This window comes from Phyllobates terribilis, unplaced genomic scaffold (assembly GCF_046119375.1).
Source record: "Phyllobates terribilis strain yellow unplaced genomic scaffold, ASM4611937v1 Scaffold_13__5_contigs__length_258822181, whole genome shotgun sequence".
Classification (NCBI taxonomy): Eukaryota; Metazoa; Chordata; class Amphibia; order Anura; family Dendrobatidae; genus Phyllobates; species Phyllobates terribilis.
In genome coordinates, this window is record NW_027362773.1 from 185,287,321 (window position 1) to 185,296,348 (window position 9,028).

Consider the following 9,028-nt stretch of genomic DNA (forward strand, 5'->3'; position numbering starts at 1 on the left):
CCTCCATCAGGTTGCAAATTGAATATAATTTTTTACTGCATCTAGCTCTGAAAAAATATTTGGGCTTCTAGCAGTGTGTGGGACTTGGTCTATTAGTCAGTCTATACTGACCTCCTTCAGGTTGCAAATTAAAAATGATTTTTTTCTTTATCTGGCTCTGAAAAAATATTTGGGCTTCTAGCAGTGTGTGGGACTTGTTCTATTAGTCCATCTATACTGACCTCCATCAGGTTGCAAATTGAATATAATTTTTTCTGCATCTAGCTCTGAAAAAATAATTGGGCTTCTAGCAGTGTGTGGGACTTGGTCTATTAGTCCATTTATACTGACCTCCATCAGGTTGCAAACTGAAAATATTTTTTTTCTGCATCTAGCTCTGAAAAAATATTTAGGCTTCTGGCAGTGTGTGGGACTTGGTCTATTAGTCCATCTATACTGACCTCCATCAGGTTGCAAATTGAATATAATTTTTTTCTGCATCTACCTCTGAAAAAATATTTGGGCTTCTAGCAGTGTGTGGGACTTGGTCTATTAGTCTATCTATACTGACCTCCATCAGGTTGCAAATTGAATATAATTTTTTTCTGCATCTAGCTGTGAAAAATATTTTGGCTTCTAGCAGTGTGTGGGACTTGGTCTTTTAGTCCATCTAAACTGACCTCCATCAGGTCGCAAATTGAATATAATTTTTTTCTGCATTTTACCCAGCCAATAGTTTTTTCCTAATACCACAGTTTGGCCACTCAGCTCTGCTCGGTTCCCATCCATTGTTTTTTTGTGCAAACAACTCCAGAGTTGTGAATTAGTTAACCACTAGTGTTGAGCCACCCCCGTAGTGTTCGAGTACGGTTCGGTTCGTCGAACACCCGTGTGTTCGCCGAACTGTTTGTCGAACTGTTCGTCGAACACCTTCGAACACCGTTAAAACCAATGGCAGGCAAACAAAAACACATAGAAACACATAGAAAACACCTTCAAAGGTGTCCAAAAGCTGACAAACTGCTCAGAAGACACAACTAACACATGGAAAAGTGACAAGTACATATAGTCATGCGAAAATAAAAGAGGTGGAGGAGTAAAAGGAGGGGGAGACACAGATATAGGCATGTCATGCCCTTCTAAAATCCAAAAAGTGAGAAGCCGACACGGCCAGTCCGCTCCTGCCCGTGCCACCTCCGTGTCGCCGGGTTTGTGCCACAGCCGCGGTGAACCCTGATGGCCAGCCCCCCTCTCCCAATACTGGTGCCTGTCCGCTGGTGGGTCGAGCGAGCCCCCCTGTGGTGGAGGCAGCTCTAAGCTTTTTAATTTAAATTGTCTCTCTAATTTGAATGAATACACTTTAAATCCATTTACAAGGATCTATTGGAGGGCAAGTCTCATGCCAGCAGCCGCGTAATTCCAGCTCCAGTAGCGTCCACTAAAGCTGCTGCAGTTAAAAAGCTTTTATAAGGATCGAGCTCGGCTGTCCACCGCAAGGCATCCTACTGCCAGTCCCAGCCCCTATGCCTTGGGGTGCCTCCTGATGCTCTTCACTGAGTATCCCATGGTTCCGAAGCATTTCCTTTGAAAAAATTAAGTGTCTAAACTACAGGTGGTGTAGCTTGCTTAACAGCCGGGATAATCTGCTGACTAGCAGACACAAAGTATTTCCTGGGCTAGATGCAGTTAAAAATTTGTAATTAGATACTCTCGTTGGATGCTGAGAAAGCATTCCATAGAGTCTCCTGGCACGCCATATATGATTCTCTTAAAAAGCTTGGGGTAGGGGTCTAGGGGACCCTTTTATAGCCAAAATCACGGCCCTGTATCGCAATACGTCACCTAGGCTGAAGATAAATGGAACTGTAGCACCCTGAGGGCTCGGTTGCTACAGACGTATTGCACCTCACCCAGAGGTGTGATATCTCACTCTCAGGTAAGGATGGAGTGTGGATCAGGACCCGACACCTGCATGCATTACACCACATTGCCGTGGGGCAGGGCGACCAATATGCCCCTGAGATGGGCACGACAGTCCCTGTCCCTGGCTGGAGTGGGGGGAGGGAACACTGAGGAAGGGGAACCCTGTAGTGCAGGAGCAGGGAGGAAGCAGTTCCTGGGTGCATTGAGAAGGGAGTATAAAAGGTGGGCACCATCTTAGTTCAGTGCAGAGAAGTCTGAGCAGAAGTGGCAGGGAGCAGGGGCTCTGCATGAGCTCTGCTCCGGAGGCGGGCCTAGTAACAGAGGCCCAGGCCTGGAAGAGGGAGAAGGAAGGAAGAGGAGCGGAGAAGGCTCCAGGAACGAGGAATGAAGGGATCCCAGGGGTGCGGACGGGCGAGTCGCCACCGCACGCCCGAATCCACCTGCGTGGAGGGGTCAGGCCAAAGGGGGAGACCGGTCCCCGAACTAGTGGAGGCAGGAAACGACCCTCAGCTAGAAACCGGAGGCTCTGACATTTTATGTGGCGCAGCCCCTCACTACACCCGCTAGGAAGGCACCACATAGGGTCAGGGAAACTGGCGCCAAGTTTACCAAGAGGAGGCCCGAGGCAGCCGGACAGAAGTGTTGGTAAGAAAGGCCAGACAAAGGACACACAAATGGGGTCCTGTGAAGTGCTCTAAAGTTATCTGGGAGTTGTCTGAGCCCCTCACCTGGTGAGCACAGTACGACGTGGGCAGCCGTTACCTGCAGACGTGGTCTGGATAATAAGAACTGTGAGTAAAGGCCCTGGACTGCATCACTGACTCCGTGTCGTTACTGCTGCTGCCCTGCACCATCACCCCCATCCTCCGCATACACTGCCCTGAGGCTATACTCCTCCCGTGGGGAGTTATGCTACGCTCTGCTGCACCCACAACACCAGCCTCAGCGGTCTGCCCTGTAGCGGCGGTTCACTCTGACCGCAATCCACGGGTGGCGTAGTCGGACATTTAAACATCAAAACCACATAAATAGTTCCGCCACTGGTTTGACCGCCCTGAGCCACGGAACCGGGTCGCCGCCACGAAGACTACAACCACCAGCATCCACCAAAAAGGGTCCGGCTCCGGGTGTCCCAAGGCCCAGGGGGTGCGTCAGAACATTTTCATCACCTTTCACAATCACCAATGGGACAAGGCAGTGATGTCCTCTGTCCCCTCTCTTATACATCCTAGTGACGGAGCACCTGCTCTCATCAATTCGCCATAACCCCAATATTAGGTGGATTGAGGTGGGAGGCACCGAGTACAAGTGCTCTCTATTTGCTGATGATGTCCTAGTATATATCACTCAATCACATATATCCATCCATGCTGTTATGGCTGAAATAGATCACTTTGTTACATGGTAAAATTTTAAAATCAATGCAGCGAAGTCTGAGGCCCTCGATGTCTCCCTCCCCAAATCCATATAGGATTCCATCCAGTCCAACTTTCCCTTTGCCTGGCCCTCACAGGGCATCAAATACTTAGGAATTCCTATTCATAGAGACCTCTCCCATCTATGTTATCTTAATTTTGGGCCCTTTATTGAACAATTCCATACAGACCACGGTTGGCAAGTTAGAACTGTAAGATTCACTACGTGAACCGCTGGTGTTTTGTGGAAAAGCACATGTACACCGCGTTCCAAATTATTATGCAAAAAGTGTTTAGGAGTGATAAGGGAAGAATTTGTTTGTTTGTCAGTTAAACTCATTGATGGTGATGTGTGTCAGGGCTCTTTATATCACTGTAAGCAATTGCAGACACCTGTGCTAATTAGTTTGGCAGGTGTGTCCAATGAAAGGCAAGACTACTTAAGAAGGCTCTCTCACATTATTAAGCAGCCTACATTTTCTGCCAAAATGGGAAAGAAAAAGGATGTGTCGGCTGCTGAGAAGCAACAAATTGTGGAGTGTTTAGGTCAAGGCATGACTACAATCAACATTGTGCGATGATCAGGATGAAGTGTCTTGGCAATCAAGAAGTATGTAGCTGATTCACAGTACACACGTGTGCGTGCTGATAAGGGCAAATTGAGGACTCTTTCCTACAGGCAATTACGTCAGGTTGAAAGAGCAGCGGCAAAAAAGCCTTGTCATAGCAGCAGACAAGTTTTTGAAGCTGCTTGTGCCTCCAACGTCCCCCGAACAACAAGATGCAGGGTCCTTCAGAGGTTTGCAGCTGTGCATACGCCATCCTGTCGACCTCCTCTATCCACTTCACACAAGCAGAAACGGCTCCAGTGGGCCAAACATTACATGAAGACTGATTTCAAAACAGTTTTGTTCACGGATGAGTGCCGTGCAGCGCTCGATGGTCCAGATGGATGGAGTGGAGGATGGCTGGTTGATGGACACCCCACGCAAACACGAGATTGTCGGCCCCTTTAGGATCCCTGAAGGCGCTAAAGATGAACTCCATAATGTATGTGGATTGTCTCAAACAGCACTTCCTGCCATGGTTCAAGAAGAAGAACCGTGTATTTCACAGCAAGATCATTTTTCTGCATGATAATGCACCATCTCATGCTGCACATAAAACATCTGCATCTCTGGCTGATATGGGCATAAAAGGGGACAAACTTATGGTGTGACCCCCATGCTCCCCTGACCTCTACCCCATTCAGTACCTTTGGAGCATCATTAAAAGGAGTGTCTATGATGGCGGGAGGCAGTTCACATCTAAGCAACAGCTCTGGGAGGGTATTCTGTCCTAATGCAAAACAATTGAAGCAGAAACCATCCAAAACCTGACAAATTCAATGGACGAGAGAGTTCAGAAGCTCCTTTCGAACAAGGGGTCCTATGTGAAAATGTAACATCACCTAGAATAAAGTTTTGAGTTGAAAACTGTTTGATTTCAGTTTCTAACAACCTGCTAATGCTTATAATTTCAAAAATGACCATTTTTTTGATCTTTATTAAAATGAAAAGGTTGATCGAAAAGTTTGGGGGATCTAAGAGTGTGGCAACCCAGTAGTCATGATAACTTCGAATTCTGACAATATGAGGGTCATGCTGCAGGTAGTGCAGCAAGAAGGCACTTATGTGTCTTGCGCATCTCGGAGCCCCAAAATTAATTTCCGGGCTAGATGCAGCTAAAAATTATTTTTAATTTTAAATCTGGTGGAGCTTATTATAGATGGCCTAATAGGATCAGTGCTGCACACTGCTACAAAGCCCAAATTATTTTCCAGTCAAGATACAGATAAACATGATTAGTAATTTGAAAGCTTAAAATGGTTGGTAGGGTGATTTTAACCAATCATCAAGCTTTTACTCTCCCCAGGATGACACAGGGGTAGAAAAGTCGTTTCGGATCCATGATTTGTTCATCTTTATGAACGTGAGTCTGTCTACATTATCAGTGGAGAGCCGCGTGCGCTTATCTGTCAGCACACCACCAGCAGCGCTGAACACACGTTCAGACAGAACGCTGGCTGCGGGGCATGACAAAATCTCCAAGGCGTAAGTGGCTAGCTCCGGCCATTTATCCAGATTGGAAGCCCAAAAAGAGCAAGGGTCCAGTGACACAGTCGTGGCTTCAATGTTTACTTGGAGATACTCCTGTACCATCGTCTCTAGGCGTTGACTATGTGTCAGACTTCTTGTCTCCTGTGGCCTTGCAAAGGATGGGCTAAAAAAGTGGTGAAATGATTCCGCAAAATTGATGTTACCAGCAGATACTGTGGTTCTGTTACGGTTTGAGTGCTGAACACTTGACGGTCCCACGGTTGGCAAGTTGGAACTGTGAGATTCACTACGTGCACCACTGGTATTTTGTGGAAAAGCACATGTAAGATTCTGCAACAGTCTCTGCTGATACTCCTGCATGCGTGCATCCCTTTCTATGGCAGGAATAATTTCTGCAAATTTACTTTTGTACCGGGGATCTAACAGTGTGGCAACCCAGTAGTCAGGATTATTTCTAATTCTCACAATTCGAGGGTCATGTTGCAGGTAGTGCAGCAAGAAGGCACTCATGTGTGTTGCGCATCCAGGAGCATCAAGTCCCTGTTGTGTTGGTGGCGAGGTAACAATCATGCTTCCTTCCTCTGTCCTCTCCCCCCAACCTCGCACAACAGAAATGTGATCAAGGTCTCCCTCATCTGATGAGTCTTCCATCAGTTCGTCCTCCACTTCTTCCTGGGCTCCTGCACCTTCCTCACTAGTTTGGCTGCTACCATGCGCCCTGGTAAAACCATCTCCCCCACCCTCACATGCCTGCCGCCTTGGTGCTGCCGACCTTCTGGACCTTGCAGATGTTAGCCCTTCCGCATACAACTCCTCCTCCTCTACTTCCTCCACCTCCTCTTGTGCCACCACCTGACTCCGAATTCTGTTTAACATGTGCTCCAGCATGTAAATCACTGGAATAGTCATGCTGCTAATGGCATCGTCAGCACTAAACATCTTCGTCGCCATTTCAAAACTGTGCAGAAGGGTGCATAGGTCCCTGATCTGAGACCACTCCTCCAGCGTGATTTGCCCCACCTCTGAATCTCGTTGGCCCAGGCTATACGTCAGAACGTATTGCACCAGGGCTTGTCGGTGCTGCCACAGTCGCTGCAACATGTGCAGAGTTGAATTCCACCGGGTAGGCACATCGCATTTTAGCCGGTGAAGTGGCAGGCCCAACGACTTCTGTAGAGATGTAAGTCGCTGAGCTGCGGGATGCGAACGGCGGAAGTGAGCACACAGCGACCGTGCCCTCTGCAGAAGGCCATCTAGTCTGGGATAGTGGGCTAAAAATTGCTGGACAACCAGGTTCAACACGTGAGCCATACAAGGCACGTGTGTGACATTGCCCCGGCGAAGGGCCGCACCCAGGTTTGCAGCATTGTCGCACACGGCCTTCCCTGGTTTCAGGTCCAGTGGAGACAACCATTCATGAAATTGGTTCTCCAGAGCTGACCACAACTCCTCAGCTGTGTGACTCACATTTCCCAGACATTTCAATGTAAAAACCGCCTGATGACGTTGAGCCCTACTGCCTGCATAGTAAGGAGGTGTGCAGGATCCCTTCTGCGCAGTTAGAAAGCTTGTGGCATGACCAGACAGGCTTTGGGTGCAGGTGGAAGACCGAGAGGAGGTTGAGGAGGCAGAAGCAGTGGAGGAACTTTGACATAAAGAGGATTGACGCACAACTCGTGGGGACGGCAAGACTTGGACAGCAGCCCCTTGTCCTGCTGTCACCATAGTTACCCAGTGCCCAGTCAGCGACATGTAACGCCCCTGTCCATGCCTACTCGTCCAAGTGTCTGTGGTGAAATGCACCCTGTCACACACAGAGTTTCTCAAAGAAGCGGTGATGTTGTGTGCGACATGCTGGTGGAGCGCAGGCACACCTTTCTTTGAGAAGTAGTGCCGACTGGGCATCTGGTACTGGGGCACTGCGACGGACATAAGGTCTCGAAAATCCTCTGTGTCCACCAGGCGGAAAGGCAGCATTTCTGTAGCCAAGAGCTTGTAGATGGTGAAATTCAACCTCTTAGCTTTCTCATGGCTAGGAGGAAATGGTCTTTTACTTGTCCACATCTGAGGGACTGAGGGCTGGCTATTGTGCTTAGACGGGGTTGATAAGGGTGTCCCCGGCAAACTGCCGGTCTGTGAGGAAGATGCAGGCGGACATGTTAGGTTGCCTTCATCCAAAGGTGGTGCTATCGATGTCGGACAGCGCTCAACACCAGCTGGTGTTACCACCTCCAAAGAAAATGATGACCTGCCAATCACGCTGGCTGTTGCGGGTAAAGAGGTGGCAGGTCTGTGCCCCAAAACAGGTGTGACTGCTGTCCCCCCAGTCACAGAGGATGAAGAGGCCGCGGATGCACAAGATATGGCAGACGGTGGTTGGCCCGGCCGGCTAGGCCGCATTGTAGCACACTGAGCTTCCCACTGCAACTTATGCTTCATGTCCATGTGCCGGTTCATGCATGAAGTACTAAAACTATGTATTTTTTGGCCTCTACTTAGCTTTTGCTGACAAATCTTACAGATAACACGAGTTGGGTCATCTTTATCGATCTGAAAAAATGCCCAGGCTATGCAAGGCTTAGCACCCATGCGACCTGAAGAGCCACCACGACTTGTGGTGAGAGGCAGAGTTGTGTTTGAGGATGCAGTTGTTGACGTGCTTCCAGTACTACGTCTCTGTCCAGGAAGGCGCAACCTGACCTCGTCGTCACTAGCATCTTCCTCCACCTCCTCTGCTGACCTCATCTCTTGGCTGACTGTGGGTTGACAGTAAGTGGGATCTCCGACCTCATCATCATCACCCTGTGCGTTATCACACCCGTCGTCCTCAGAGCCAACCTGTTCCTGCCCTGACAAAAAACTAAAGTTGTCGCTCCAATCAGGTATTTGAGTCTTATCATCGTCTTCCTCATTGTCTCCACCAACAGGAGTTACAGTTTGGGAATGAGGGTCTACATTATGGTCAGAACCTTCTGCGTCTGGTACTGGATCCGACTCATAAAGATTCTGGGCATCAGTGCAGATCATTTCCTCGTCTGGATTCACAGAAGCGCTGGAGTCGACCTCTGATTCCCAGGCTATAGTATGAGTAAACAGCTCTGCAGACTCAACCATCTGTTCTACCTCATACTCAGACGGGCAGCTGGAGATTTGGGAGCTGTGAGGAAGCAAGTGCGATTTGGGTGACACCTTTGAGGACTGGAGTATTTGTGATGTTGAAGTTGATGTGGAGGAGAGCCCACTTAAAGGAGCACTTGATATCCGTTGAAGCACCTGCTGTTTTTGTGCCTCATCTGGAATTTGTAGCGATTGGCGTGGCCGTAAGAAAGGGATCTTATCACATTGTCCGCTAAAAGAAGTAGACATTTTAGTTTGGCTGGAAGATGGTCTTTCTTCTGCAGATGTTACTGTTGCTTTAACACCTACCCCACGGACACAACCTTTTTTTCCCCTTCCCAACACGCCTATTCCCCTTTCCACCAGCAGCAGGCCTTTTTCCACTCATTTTGGTGGTTAACTAATTCACAACTCTGGAGTTGTTTGCACAAAAAAACAATGGATGGTAACCGAGCAGAGCTGAGTGGCCAAACTGTGGTATTAGGCCAAAACTAT